Source organism: Protobothrops mucrosquamatus, unplaced genomic scaffold (genome assembly GCF_001527695.2).
Source record: "Protobothrops mucrosquamatus isolate PMUCROS unplaced genomic scaffold, P.Mucros_1.0 scaffold317, whole genome shotgun sequence".
Lineage (NCBI taxonomy): Eukaryota > Metazoa > Chordata > Lepidosauria > Squamata > Viperidae > Protobothrops > Protobothrops mucrosquamatus.
Window position 1 is genome coordinate 266,927 of NW_015386656.1, and position 16,030 is coordinate 282,956.

Below are 16,030 nucleotides of genomic sequence, written 5' to 3' on the forward strand. Positions count from 1 at the left end.
TTTGGATTCAAAGGCAAAAATATGCTTTAGATTTGAAGACAGAGGTTATATTTATATCTCATGTGTTCTGAGGAATTTTTTTTCTTTTGTAAAAAGAACACTGCACTAGTATTTGTAAGAGTAGAGGTAAAAAAAAAACAATGCAATGTTGTTTTGTAACACCAATTCTTCTTTTTTCATGATGATTTTCACTCTCTTGTTTTAGTCTTCAGTTTCTAAGGGTCTGCTGCCAACACACCAGCTTGTCAAAGTCTGTTATACTGAACAGCTGGAATGTGATCTCATGGCCTTTGGAAGATAAGCAGAAAAGTAAAACTATTGCAAGACCCCTATGTCATCTCGATTAAGTATTTTATTTAGAGATAACAGTCTCATTGGGACATGGGAAAATTATAGCCAAGAAACCTCTCAGTTCTGCAATAAAGCTACATTAGTTCCTTATATATTTTACACACCCTATTCCTCATGACACAATTTAATTTGAAGAAAATTACATCTCTCCCAGATGAAGTAGTAAAAACAATATTTATTAAAAAAAATAGGTTTATTATCAGGCTCATTATCTAGGCCATTGTTTGAGTACGTATACTCACAATTTGATTTGTTTTAGCAAATGTAACATTATGACTATAACAAATTTTGTTTTTTTTGTCCAAAGCTACACTGGCTTTCAATCATTCCTTTTGTCTGATGGAAATTCTGGCCATAGAAACATGTTGATTTCTTAGATTACAGTGTAGGGAGAGTTAAATTAGGGAGAGTTAAAGTGGCAGCAATCTAAAGTGGAATATCCAGTTTGGTGGAATATATGCAGTCATACACAGAAAAGGTGTTGGCTTAATTTTATATATATATATATATATGAGTTTTTGTCCAAAATGATCATAAAAATTGCTTGGGCCAAGAATAAAATTTGTTTAGCTATCTTTCTTAGACGTGAATGATGATAACACTTCACTTGTCCATCCAAATTTAATAGAGTGGCTATATTTTCAAACAAGTAAACATTTTCATCAACTGACATATAATTTTCAGGTTCATTTTTCTTTGCATATAATTAGCTGCAGCATATGGCTGCTAGCAATAGAGAACTGAATTTTAAATATATAGTTGGATAAAAGGAGATTCTAAAAACAGACATATTCTAAAGAGACATGCTTAAAGACATTGCTTTTCTAGCACTGAAGTTGTTCATACACATTTCAAGTTATGTAAAATATGAGGTAAAATATATTACTTTGAAAACTTCAGTCTATAATGTTTGAAGTACATATTTCTCCCATGGACCAGATACTAGTGCTGAAAGTTCAACATATAACACTCTTTACCCCCTGTTCAGTGCTAGAGAGACAGGTTAATTTTGTGAATATTACTTATAACTCAGAAGAGCTTTCTTTGACATATATTTTGGTCAAAATAAATAAATGAAAGATTCCCATGAAATTATGCCAATGGTGTCTTACAATCAACAAGCTAAAATATTTAAAACAATAAAATAAACATTAACACTAAAATTGTGTTAAAATTAAGAAAGTGGGAAGGGAAGGAAAGGGAAGGGAAGAGTTGGGGTTTTATCTTAGCCCATTAACCCCCTTCAGAATGACATGCCCCCATTGGGACCCCATGACAGTTGGCAGAGCCAAGTCTTCAGGTCCTTTCTGAAGAACAAAAGGGTGGGTGCAGATATCACCTTGGCACAATGTTTCAAAAATGAGAGCCATGGCAGAAAGGGCTCTTCTCCTGAATCCCGCTAGCTGGAATTCCTTGACTAACAAGTCTGCAGCATGCCCCTTCTGCCAATGTGGGTGTGGTGGGTCAATCTCATTGAGGAGAGAAGACAACTGGGACCCATGGCATGAAGAGCTTTAAATGTGTTAACTCATAACTTGAGTTGGAATTAGAAGCAAACTGGCAACCAGTCCAGCTCACATAACAGTGGTATAACAAGGGCCACCCTAGAGGCCCCCAAAACTGCCTATGCAGCTGCGTTCTCTATCAGCTTCACTTCCAAATACTCCTCAAGGGTAGCCCCAATGTAGAGTGTATTGCAATAGTCCAAGTATGAGATGACCAGGGCTTGAATGACAAAGACTCCTAATCCAGGAAAGGGCACACAACATGAAATTGCACAAAGACTCAACTAGCCATAAATGCCACCTGCTCTTTGAACAGGCATCGCAACTCCAAGAAAACCCCCCAGATTGCACACCAGGTCTGTCTGAGGCAGTGCAACTCCATTCAGAACTAAAGATGTTAACGTCCCAGATCCTGAAGGTCCATACACCCAAAGCCATTCAGTCTTATTGGAGTTCAACTAAAGCCTGTCATTCTCATTCTAGATCCCACAATCTATGGAAACAATTTTCCAGTGCCTGCTTTCAGAAATGTGTTTCATCTTCTTAATCTAGCCCATAGTCCTGGGATTGCCTGCTCTCCCATTTTATCCTTTTTAAAATACACATGCATAGCTTTTTGTATCTGAACTTTCTTACTTATAGATTTATCTAGTTCAGTTCTATGGTTCAGAGAAAATTCCTCTGTCTATATCTTTCAGTAAAATTGAAGACAAGTAGACAGAAATCAGGTGAAATGTTATCTGGACATGGAATGTTTCCTTCACTGGAAACATTGAGTCCAACCAATTCAGGTTTATCTGTTTTTTGTTTTGCATTATCATTATTCATAATGTCGAAAACTAACTCTTCTTTAACAGGATAAATGTAAAGAAACAGGAAAAATCAGCATTCTTTGCCTTTCACTGAATTTTCATCAGGTAAAAATGTGAAATTGTGCGCCACAAAGGTATCAGTTGTGCCCTTTCTGCACCACGAGGCTCTATTTAGTCACTTACAACCTGGTCACCTCCAGAATGGATTACTGTAATGTGCACCGCATACCACTGAAGAGCTTCCAGAAGCTTCAACTGGTGCAAAAATGCAGCTGTGAGGACAGTTATGCATGCCTTTGGTGGTGGGGGGGGCATATTTTCAACAAGCTGCACTGGTTGTCACTTTGTTTCAAGGTACAATTTGACATTTTGACCTACATGAAATGGAACCACCACCACCACCACCACCACCAAAGGCATGCATAACTGTCCTCACAGCTGCATTTTTGCATTATTTGAGGAATTGTCTCTTTCTGATTACACCTACAGATCCCACCAGGTGAGGCAGGAGGGATATATTGCAAGCCTCATCACCAAAAGAGCTCCATCTGCTGGGACACAGGAGCCATGCCTTTTCTGATGTGCCACCTTGTCCTCTGGAACTTCATTCCTTCTAAAGTGAGAGTTGCCTCATCTTTTTTTTTAGCTTTCCAAAAGGCCTTCAAAACTATTTCCCGCCCTCCCCCCCAGCCTTGGTGACTGAAAAGTTACAAAATGGCTGCATGAGATTAAGGGATGTTTTTTCTCCTGCTATCTTGGGTTTTTCTGTTTATTTATTTTAAATTGTTTTTAGATTGTTCTGGATTTTTTTTGTATGCGACCCAGAGTCACATGTTGTGAGATGGGTGGCTATGTAACTAAGCTAAATAAATAAATAAAATAAATATTGATGGCCAAATATTTCTCTGATTATATTAGGCGAATGCAACTAATGTCACTTCTGATCGCTTTAGTCAGATGTATGTAGCCCAGTGCTCTCCAGATATTAGTTCTCATGAGCTCTTATCCTTGATTGTTCTTGCTGAGTCTGTCACCGGGCTGCATTGATTATGGAGTTCATCTGAGAGCTGATTAAGCATGGCACAATGGCTAGACTATTCTTTTTCCTCCTAATTTTCACCTGATCTTATAAACACCTCCTATCCTTGATAGTCAGTCTTCTCTAAGATGGAAATTATAATTATATGCTGCAATTACCTCTAAAAATGCCTGACAAGCAGTGAGATTTCAGCATCAACATTATTACTGAAGCAATGCAAGCATTAACTTGCATTGCCCTTGTCCTTTCATTTGTTTCTGCCAGCAAAATACTGTCTGCTCCTACTCCATATGAAAAGCATGTTTAAGCAATATAACCTTCTTAATTCCTGATTTGTAGAAACTCAAATGCTCATCTTGAACTTTAATATTTATTTTCTGATTAAACATGACACCAGCAATAAATGATCAAGAACTACTGAATACAACAGCAAAAATGAATGAATGAATAAACCGAAGGCCCAGAAATAACCTCATTCATTTTTTAATCCTGTCTAATGAAAATGATATTTCCATAATTCTATTCTGTCCTCCCAATTTTGCAAAATATTATGAGTGCAGTTCAGTGGGGGCTTACAGCCATTCCATATAAAATGGTAATGGAAAATCTCACTTGTGGCTGTAAGGGAAACTAAGTAATGTCTGAATGTGCATTTTATTAAAAATCATAGCACTGTCTGTGCTTTTCAGTTTATTGCTTGCAGTTTAAACAAGAAGAGACAGTAGGCCACCAAGAATATTTTGTTTAAGAATAAAAAGCATACTGGCATAAGGCCCACATTATATTTCTTTAATTTGAAAGATAGCTGCTGTTCTCTCTCTGTATCTCCTCCACAGGGCTTAATAAAATAATAAACCTTAAATATTTGTTTCCTTCTACCATATCCATAATCATACATCCATTTAATGTACCACAAATAAACGTCATTTTAACATTTAGTGCATGTATAGATTATCTCAATGTGTTTTCATTCAGTTATCTTTTTATTAACCATGTTGCATTCATCAAAACACCTACAAATCCATATATTAGATTGAGAGGGGTAAAAGCTCACTTGGCAACTTTTTTCTTTCTTGAAGGATCACTGCTTAAGAAACAATCTGGAGCTCATTAAATTACTCACTTTCCTGATTTAAAAGGTTATATTTAAATAGGTCATCTCACCTGACAGATTACTTTTCAGATGTACATGTCATTCTCTCAGTTCAGAGAAATTATCCATCTTGCCCTCTCCAAATTGTTCTAGAATCAATGAGCTTCTGTTTCTCATGGGATGGCCTTGTAACTGAGCTGCATCTATAAGAGACCAATTGTTTCCTGTCCTTGTGTTTAACAGTGTCTTACGGTTAGTGGAGATAAAGGCTAGTGTTATGGATCATAACAGTGAATTTGAAAGTATCCAGAGGCTTCAGTTGGTTCAAAATGCAGTGACCTATATGGCTTTGTGCAGTCCTAGATGTGCACATATATCATTTTTCTTCTGGAAGCTGATTTGTTTCTGGGTCCAATTCAAAGAGCTAGTTCTCACCTTCAAAGTCCTACATGGCCTGGGATATGGTTATTTGAATGACCATCTTTTTATGGTCACATCTACCTGACCCACCAGAGTAGGGAGGCAGGTAATGCTGGGCATCCTTTCTCCTAAGGAGGTCCATCTAATAGGACAGGAGAAATGCCCTCCTCCGTGGTGTCTCCTTCCCTGTGGAACCTCATCCCCACAGAGATAAGATTGCCCCTCCTTTTTGACACTCTTTCACAAGACCCTGAAAACCTGGTTTGGTCAATAGACCTGGAGACCTCAGAGCAGGATGGAGCCCATCAAATGGGTGATTTAATTATTGTTACCAGAAGGGGGGGTGGGGTGGGGTTATTACTTTTTTATTGTTTTTATATTGGTAAACTGCCCGAAGTCACTGAGAGTGAGTTGGGTGACCATATAAATTCTTTTAAATTAATAAGTAAATGTAATGGTAATCCTGAGTATGATGTATAAGTGATGTGGAGCTGGAGAGGCCAACACACAAGGAGAATCACATTAAAGGCTATGGGCCTGCAATGCACAAATGATACAAGGGAGACTTTGCTGATGGCATACTAGAGATCAAATGACTCAGATAAAGTTTTTATCATAAGTAATTTTCTGTGTGCCACAAGTACCATAAATTATGAAATCCAAAATGCTAATCTGGAGGGCTTTTGCTCCTCATACAGGAGCAACAAAACGGCAACCCTTGATATGAAGGGAACAGCCTAAAGGTGAATCAATTCACTTATTATGTTTTGAATTCGATCATGGAAGGAGCAGCTGTTTAGTCTTATCTACTTTGAAAGTTCTAAAAGAGTACAGGACAAATATTTGCTATATTTCTTACACTTTTCTTATGTGTTATGCACTATTCTCATTCCCCAGGAGAATGTCTTTTTAGCAAGGAAAAGGCAGAGGTAGCAGGCAAGAATTGGAGGGATGTTGTGAAGATGATTGGCTATACTGTGACTTTTACAGAGTATCTTGCTTGTTGAGAACCCAGTTTAAAATTCCCACCTTACCTTTACACATTCATTTCAACATCTATTACATGTTGAAGACATCTCCTTTTTAAAAAATCAAATATTGGGAAAGATTCCTATCATGTTCATTACATGTATTAATTTGCAGTAAAAACCAAAAGTGTGACACAATATCATAGACTATATGATATTGTTTGATTGATCTATGTTGTTTGATCTATGGAGTAGGATCTTTTCATCGTCACATGAAAATATTGTATAATGAGAATGTCTGCTAATTTGTTTAAAATTTTCACTGAGAAGGTAAGTCCAGATATAAGTTCATTTCATCCCAAAATAATTCTTTCAGCACTGCTGTTTGTTTGAATTAAAGTATAAATACCAAAGTGACTGAGCATTTAAAAAGCTGGATATTCTGGTTCATATCAAAGAAATCAGTTCAATTATTTACAGATAACAAAATAATTTCAACATTTTTGACACATTTTTCTGTTTTTTCTGTGAAACCATGTAATTTAAATGTATTTAATGAATTCCTCTACCTCAGGTAGTGGTGGGTCACAGACAGCATACATGTCACTTGCTACTTGCTGACAACCTATCTTGTATTTCTTTTTTTAATGCTTTCTTTGGACATTAGTCTTAGCTTTTATTCCACTCATTTTTCCACTGAAATCCCCTGAAAATAAGAATGCTTGTTTCATTATACTTAATGAAGAAAGACACTTTGCAATAACTTTGCCAGCAATTGAGAACATTTTCCCATTTCAAAACTTAGCTAGTTCACTTTAAAAAAAAACCCATAATACCTGGCTGGCTGTCAGGAGTTTTGTCTAAAAAAGAGGAAGTACAGCAGCTGCTCATTGATTTTTTTTCAAATTCTAGGTCAATGGCAACTAATGCTGCTGATACAATGTATAGACCCTACATTATATGTGAATACACGAGTTAAATTCCTTGTCTCCAGTGTACATAAAAAAATCAATACCAAAGGACATTTGCCATTCATCCATAATTAATATTGCTCCTTCCTAAATGTAGCTATAAATAGAGGTTTGGCAGTCAGAAGTGCAAAGAGCTGAATCAAATGACCTTAAAGAAACTCAGGGGGAACATGAATTTATTTTCAAAATGTCAAATTCTCTCATGGAGTGAAAGGGAAGAGAAAACAGGAAGTGAATGAAACTGGGTCACTGGGAATTGGAGATGTTGAAGACAATAAACTGTACAGTGTTTAGGAGAACTAAATGAAGATAGACAATCAAGAAAAAGGATTTAGGAGGCACTACAGATGTAGGAGGTCTGGAATGAGGAGGAGACAACTGTCCATGGACAAAAAGTATCTGATTCAAGAAGTAAAGAGATCTATGGAAGAGGGAGCAAAGGACCCAATCTGGATAAGAGCTGTTAATGACAGAAAGTGGTAGTTAAAGGGGCCATATTAACAATGTAGGTTACAAGAACTATATAAGCTAGCTAGACTAGATGTGATAGACTATTGCCATTCTATGACACATTTTAAATTGTAAATCATCTTACATTCTTCTTACATTACATTCTTACACAATGGATTTGGATGATCTGTAGATTATTTGTTGCTTTTAATCATTCAGTCGTGTCCAATTTTTGGTGATTACGTAGGCAAGTGCTCTCCATGCTACCTTGTCAAGCACAGCTTCTTTCAATTGTTGGATGTTCAACTTTGCATCATATTTGATATTATCAAGCCAGCATGTTCTTTGCTCGCCCCTTCTTCTTTGTCCACTAACCATTCCTAGCATCATTGCTTTCTCCAATGGATTCGCACACATAACATGGCCAAAGTAAATAAGATAACCTTTATTGCTATTTTTTACTGTGAGCACACCGGCACACATTAAAAATGAAATTCTGTTGCCTGCTCTCAAAAAAAGTATATATTATACCCATACCCATACATAACACACATATACACATGTGATATGCATACACATACACACACAAACATACACACAAATTGTCCATTTTGAATATATAGTGGAAAGAGGAAACTTGAGAGTTCAAAAGATTGATACTATATGGAACAAAGCTATGACTGAATCTAGATGTTCTGCTTCAGATACCATGAAGACTCTTCCGAGAAGGTAACTAGGAAAATTGGTCATGGAGAGGATGTGTAACATCCCTGACACTACTGCAGACCCTACTTAAGCAATGCTTATATGCTATGTCCTGGATAGAAGGAAATGAACTACCAAACCAGATGTAGTCTTATGATTTTAGCTTCCAGTGATGTGTCTGATTTTATGATCTGTAGGTAGTTGCATATTAAATAGATTGAACATTTAATAGCTATTAATCCAAGTTTTTTCTGGAGTTCAAATTGAAAGGTCTCAGTAGGTGACAGCAATTAGTCAACTTCATCTGAGTTTGTGTAAGAACTGGCTAATATTTGAGTGGGAAACTTCCAGAGAATTTCAGGGCAGAAGACAAATTTGGGAAATAAAATGATGAAAGCATGAAAGGAAATATCTGGTAACATAACAAATAAGCATTAAACAACTGAGGACTCATTCATGACACAATACTTGTGAAAACTTCTACAGCATATGAATAACCTGGGCTGGTGCTTTGGAGCACTAGATGCTAATAATGGCATTTACAACATAAATTAAAATGGGAAGGACAAATCATATTTCTGAAAAGGTAGGAAAACAAATTTATTCAATTTATATTCACACACAAAACATACAAAAACAATAAGTAAAACGCAGAACATTTAAGGAAGAAATATTCTCCTTGGTAAGGACAGGATTCCTGAATGGATTTTTTATATTCTCTGGGACGATCAGTTTTAATTATTCTAAACATGCTATGAAACAATATAACAAAGTTGTAATAATATGTAATATTATATAACTAGGAATGATGCATTTTTTGTGTGGGCTTTTTTCATTTAAATGAGGTTTCATCTAATTTTGTATTTTTGACCAATAATTGAACTGAAGCCCTACAATGGTCAACTGAGAATATTTGTCAAAGAAGATTGTTTGGCAAATAATCTTATTTAGCATTATTATTATTGTACTGTTACTTTATCATGTTTTATACATTTATTTTCATTCAAGTTCTGCCTTCAGTTCAAAGAGTGGGCCTTTTCACTGTAGATTCCTTCCTTCCTTCCTTCCTCCCTCCCTCCCTCCCTCCCTCCCTCCCTTCCTTCCTTCCTTCCTTCCTTCCACAAATGTCAGGTTTTCTCCATACTTGATTATATCATTCCCTTTATATGGGAAGCAGTTACAGTAGGAACTCTGGAAATAGAATGGAGCTCTGTTTTTACAGTATGCAGGATCATACTGGGAATTGCAGTGACTTAATCAGAATCATTCCTTCATTGCAGCTATCAACATTTTGTTTCCTTCCTTCTTTCATGCCTTCCTACACAAAATCTGTGATAGTGTATTTGGTCACATGTTTCTTTGCTACAGAATCAGATACAATCAGATACAATGAAATACAATCATTGGGCAGTTACTTTAGAGGAACATGGACAATATGGCTACCTTTCTCTGAAGTGTCCCGCATACTTTGGAATACTTTATCTGCAGAAATCTCTCATAGTATTTAAAAGATCGCTGATAATAGTGATCTTTATCTTACCAAACCTTCCACACTGATTGCCATTGGCATTCCTTTTGGAGCTGGAACATTATTATTGTTTTAAGTTATTTTATGTCATGTAAGTTCTTTTAATTTGGGGAAGAAATGGAAGATATTTAAAAAAGCATATTTTCCACACTTCCACATCCAGAAAGCTTAGAGAACCTGACTGATTATGATAAGTTATTAGTCAACCATTTAGTATTTCCTGACTTTCCATGACCAAATAAACATGATTTTTCTAGGATTATCTGAATGTAACGGTTTCTTTGAGGTCAGTTCAGCTCTGGCTATTATTTAGCCAACTTGATTTCCATCAGTGTCTTTTCAACAGTGTTTTTTCCAAGTATTAGTGTCTTCTTGCCTTAAAAATGATCTCTTGATAAATAACCGTGTTTATTCAAATTTATTTGGAGATTTATTATACAAGGTAGTCCAATCTCCCTCCCCCCCCTTTTTAACCTGTGATGGCTAATCTTAAGATGCCAAAAGCAACAGAACAACTACAAAGCTGTAATTTTAGCAAAACAGAAACATTTTAAATTACATATGTTGGAAATAGTTGAATACTGTTGCTTACTTGTGAAAAACAGAGGCCCTTTGAATCAATGGTTGTCACCTTTTTGTCAGAAATCTACCAATTTGATCTGATTAGGCTTGTATTAGGCTTGATGTGTCCTTGATGGACCAGCTATAAGTCTATAATTATTTTGAATCTGCTCCTATGGTTTTTTTAGTCATTAGAGGCTCAGATAACTTTGTAAGCTCAGATTGCATTTCTCCAACATCCAAGGCTCCATTTTCTAAACTTTTCCGAAGTTTGTATTCTATAAATTGTTGTATTTTGACTAATACACACTTTACCTAGGACGGGCTTGAGGATGTTTGAAAAACTGCACACATAATTTTCTGAAGTATTTCATACTCCTGGAATTCTGTCTTTCAGCTCTTCCACCAAGGATATGGCTCATCAGTGGAGCAACATGAGACTTCCTAAGACATCTCTATTTGCTCCAAACCCTAATACAGAAGGAAGCCAAGACCTGTAATAACTGCATACACAAGTGGCAAATACCATAGAACTATGGGGTACAATATTTTGACAAGAATTGTGTGAATAAATGCTTCTTTCCAGCAGACTTGCATGCTTTACTTTCAGCATAAGGCTTATGTGCAAAATTGTGGATAGCTCCACGACTCTACTATTTTTAATAAATAATTAATGTATGAAAGAGCTTCAGTCTCATATAAAATAGAAACAGAATGGTAAATACAAAATGGGAATCACAGTTCAAATGTCATGCCACTTTTGACAATTCACACATTCAACTATAAGTTCAGATCTGAGTGATGCTGGATACATGCTCATAAGTGCTAAATAAACAACACTTTTTTTTTCTTTTTGTTTTTAAATGCTACCTTGGTCTAAACCTAGCTATTAAGAATAACAAAATCCTTGCTACATCTGGTGTTTAATTCAGAATAGCTTAAACAATTCATAGTTTTTTAATCTGCTTCTCTGCAGCTGCTATTATTAATGAAGCTTAAACATATACACATTTATTTTAAAGAGGTTTGCACCACTACTTTACAGATAAAAATACATTTATAATAAATGGTTTCTTGGGGTATCTGATCCTCCATAATAAATAGCTTCCTAGCTTTTCTATCTATCCAATGAAAATATTTACTGTATAGCAAAGCTTATTGGACCAAAGTAGCTATGTTGTAAAAAAACAGAACAGTCATTAAGATACATAGAATAACAGAATATATATTGGAAAAGTCCAATATGTGTCCCCTACCCTCTATCACATACACGTATCAGTTGCAATCCAAAAATAAATTGGGGGGGGGGAGCAATTAACATAGTATTATAACATAGCCAAGTGTAACTTTGTAGGCTTTTCACCCAGGAATGATGACAATCTCTATTTTTTTCCTCTGCCTATGTGACATGAGAATATCTGCCCTTTATCAAAATTGTCATTACAGACTCTGACACAGTAGTTTGCATCTATTACAATAATCATTTATTGGTTGTTATTAGCTGCTTCCAATTTAACTCATAAAGAATGTTAGTCATCAAGGGTCATGCATCTATAAAATCTTACATGGGAAAATAAAACAAATAAAAGATAAGAACCTTTACAAACGTTTTGTTAAGGGAAAACTGGAGACAGTCCTAAAAGTGTGGCATATGCCTGACATTAAAAAATGGATGTCTTGTCTTTTCTAAAAGAATAACATACTTTTATGCAATAGCTTTGTGTGTGTGTGTGTGTGTGTGTGTGTGTGTGTGTGTGTGTGTGTGTAAAATATAAAACTATGACACCATTTTTCCAATCCAAGGACTACATTGATTCTCCAATGATACCTTGAACAGCACACCAAGGAAAGGATGTGCTAAATGACTGTGGAAACCAAGAGCTCTGAAGAAGATCATGAAGAAAATCATATATTAAAAGGAATGGAATGTGAGTTTCTATTTTTACCCTCCTTTCTCAAGTGTAATACCAATGACATTTATTATGAAAAGCCAGTATGATACAGAAAAGCCATTACCTTTCTAAGCAGGGTCGATTATAAATGCTAAAACAAACACACACAGACACAAATGTGCACATACATATTCATGAAGATAAATAAAAAATATTCTAGGACTAAATACAAGTAGTCCTCAACTTACAACAGTTCATTTAGTGACCATTAATTCCTGGCATTAATGCTAACTATAGTTGGAACTCGTGGTTGGTTGTCTGAATGTTTGTACCTAAATATAGTAACCGTGCTATGGTCCCTGGGCTCCCAAATGTTGCACATATTTCATTTGAACTATAATATATGTATGGTAACTAGTAGCTCTGCTTTACTAGTATGATCAATGTATAGATAGTCCTCAGCTTACAACAGTTTGTTTAGTGACTGTTCAAAGTTACAATGGCATTGAAAAAAGTAACTTATGACCATTTTTCATACAACTATTGTAGCATCCCCATGGTCATGTGATCAAAATTCAGATGCTTGGCAACTGACTCATATTTATGATGGTTGCAGTGTCCCAAGGTCATGTGATCGCCTTTTGTAACCTTCTGACAAGCAAAATTAATGGGGAAGCCAGATTCACTTAACAACCATGTTACTAATTTAACAACTGCAATAATTCACTTAACAACTATGGCAAGAAAGGTCGTAAAATGGGACAAAATCACTTAACAAATGTGTCACTTAGCAACATTTCTCCAACATTCTTTGATTTATAAGCTAAGATATCACCAAGAGATGATTTGGAATATGAAGGGCTACAAATGCAACACAACGTAATGCAAGAAATAAATAAATATCAATGACAGAAAGAGCATGCGTTCTGCTGGTGCTTTTTTTTTAAACTATATTACCTAGGCAGGAAATCTATAAAATGAAAACAAGTAATATTTAATATTAATATAATTTCATTGTTCACTAATTCAATGTATGTGTTTTTTCCTATCGATCAATCCTTATCACAGGTTAGGCAGCAACTAATAATTGTCTTGGGGAAAATTCCAGAGTAAATTAATGTAATCTTTGCAGGTTGAAGTTGTGTCATCTACTATTTGATACATTAGCAGATGAAATTGGATAGAGAATTATATTTATCACTACCACATCAGTTAGATTATGTAAGGAAATTATTGTATGTAATAAAGAAGTCTTAGCTATGAGTTTAAATAAATTTGAAAATAACAACAGTATTTTTTTCCTCAGAATTATGGGAAAGAGCAGTGTTTGTAAGTAAAAGTTAACTCGCCATTTTGGGGAGTTTTATGTTCTGTTTGCATGAATTAAATGGTTAAAAGTCAGGGAGAACTTTGTCAGTGTGAAAATGGAATGGAAGGTCATCAGATTGAAAAGGGTAGCCTATATGCTACTTTTTTTAAAAAAAAAAAAATGCAAGGCCATGATGACAAAATGAGTCTTTGTCATTTTTCCCTTATCAGTATTTTTTAAAAATACCAATGCCATATTTGCTCAATTGTAGCTTCCTATCTCAAATGGCAGCATTTAAGGAAACTGACAATTTACAATGGTCATCTTTGTCCTGAATGTGTAAAGAAATCTCCAGATCTAACTACAACTGCTGTACCAGAATGTTCAGTATAACAAAGTCCTTTTTATATTTGTCAAGTAGACTGAAAAGGCTGATGGAGATGATTTTATTATGTGGCTTTCTGAGCTCCTAAAGTAGTCATTATTTAGTGACTATGAAAGCAAATTTTCACATCCTTGGAATTACAAGAAAGATATGTGAAATACTAAGATTGGTTTTTTTTCTACTTGCGATATATGAAGTTGCTGCACCTCTGATCATAATTCCATATATTATGTTTAGGAATAAGCTTGATTCAAAGTATAATCCTTATCTCAACAATAAAAAGTGTAATACAAATTGTAATACAGAAACTTTATTGTAAAGATGCAGTTGGATTTCCCTCATTCCTTGAAATCTATACTGTAATTTTCAATTTAAGGAAAAAAAGAAAAGAAATGAAAATAACTTGAAAGGTAGAAAAATAATACATTCATATTTTCACTGCTGCAGTCTTCTAAAATAGTGGATAATGGACAAGAAACTAGCACAATCGACCATGAAGAGATTAACAACTTGTGAGTGCAATCTTAGTGTTTGAATTTAACATGGAGAATTATTTTGCCCAAATACAAGACTGGTCCAGTTAATACAACTGCAATTTTCCAACTTAGGAAATCATATAAGCTATATAGCAACAGTTATTTAATTCATGTGCTTTGCTAAACTATCAAGTGAAAGCCAGAGTATTGCTTAGTGGATTTTTTTTAAAAGACTCCCAGTGAGTACATCTAAATTGTGCAGTTTTCTTAATAACATTATTATGGTTTGTCATTGGCTTTTGTTGGGATGGTTGATTTGATTGCCAGTCTCTGTATTACAATTTTTATTCTGTTAAAATATGGATAGCACTTTGAATTAAGCCTATAGCACTGCAATTCCCAAGAGCTTCCTCATTCAAGAACTAAACATAATTAACATTGTTTAACTTTTTTTAGATTAGTAAAGAGCAGCCAGCTGCTGAAACATGTACAAAAAAATGAAAACAAAACAAAATTATCATTATTTTCCAGTATAAAAAAGTGTCAGTTTCTCACACCCACTCAACTCCAGTAGCCCTACTTAGTAAGTAGGGCTTTCCATCTGTTAGTATTGATTGGATAAATAGTAATGGGTGTATTCACACAAAAATCATTTACATGGTTATTTATCATTAGACCTTCTTTTCCATGGTACAAGTATATCTCTGATCTCCTAGGCATTAAGAAGTGAGACAGAAGATTGTACTGGAATTTATTATGCAGAAATTTGTTATGTATTTAAAAATCCATTGAAATCTTAAGTCTGATTTTTTTAAAAAAAATACATCCTATAGTTCTGTAATAGAAAATATGCAGTTTGATTCTTCTTTCCTTCACTGGATTTTCTGTAGATGACAGCATTTTTTTTAAAACACTGTATTCTAAGAGCAGCATGCCTTTTCCATCATATGTGAAGTATTTAGGTCATTGAACATTTGTGGTTAGCCCTTTAATTAGATGGGGTTCTAATAACCACTGTTGTCTAATCCAGCATCCTATTCCAAAATGACCATGAGAACCTTATCTAATTCAAGTAATATGTGTGTCTCCTGACCACTCAATAGTTGAAACAATAACCAGATCATTTTATTATCAACTGATGATGCCATTAACACTGTACAATTTTGATATCCAATGCCTTAATGCCCATGAATATAACTGATCAGGACGGTCAATGGGAGGGGCAGGTATGGCGGGAGCAGAGGACCATATCGGATTTTGGGAGCACGCACACGCTGTTTACAAGCTTGTGAGTGCTCCGGTCCTCTGGGCTCTACTCGGCCTCCAGGGAACTTAGATCCTTGGGCCCGGGATCACCGGCTGATGTTATGCAACGCCAGGTCCATGGTAAACAAGGCCCCCCTCATCCAAGATCTTATCCAAGAGGGGGGTGCGGACCTGGCAGGTATCACCGAGACCTGGTTGGGCACGGAAGGGGGAGTGCCCCTCGTTGACATCTGCCCGCCAGGTTTCCAGGTATTCCATCAGCCAAGGACCCGGGGTAGGGGCGGTGGGGTAGCGGTCAT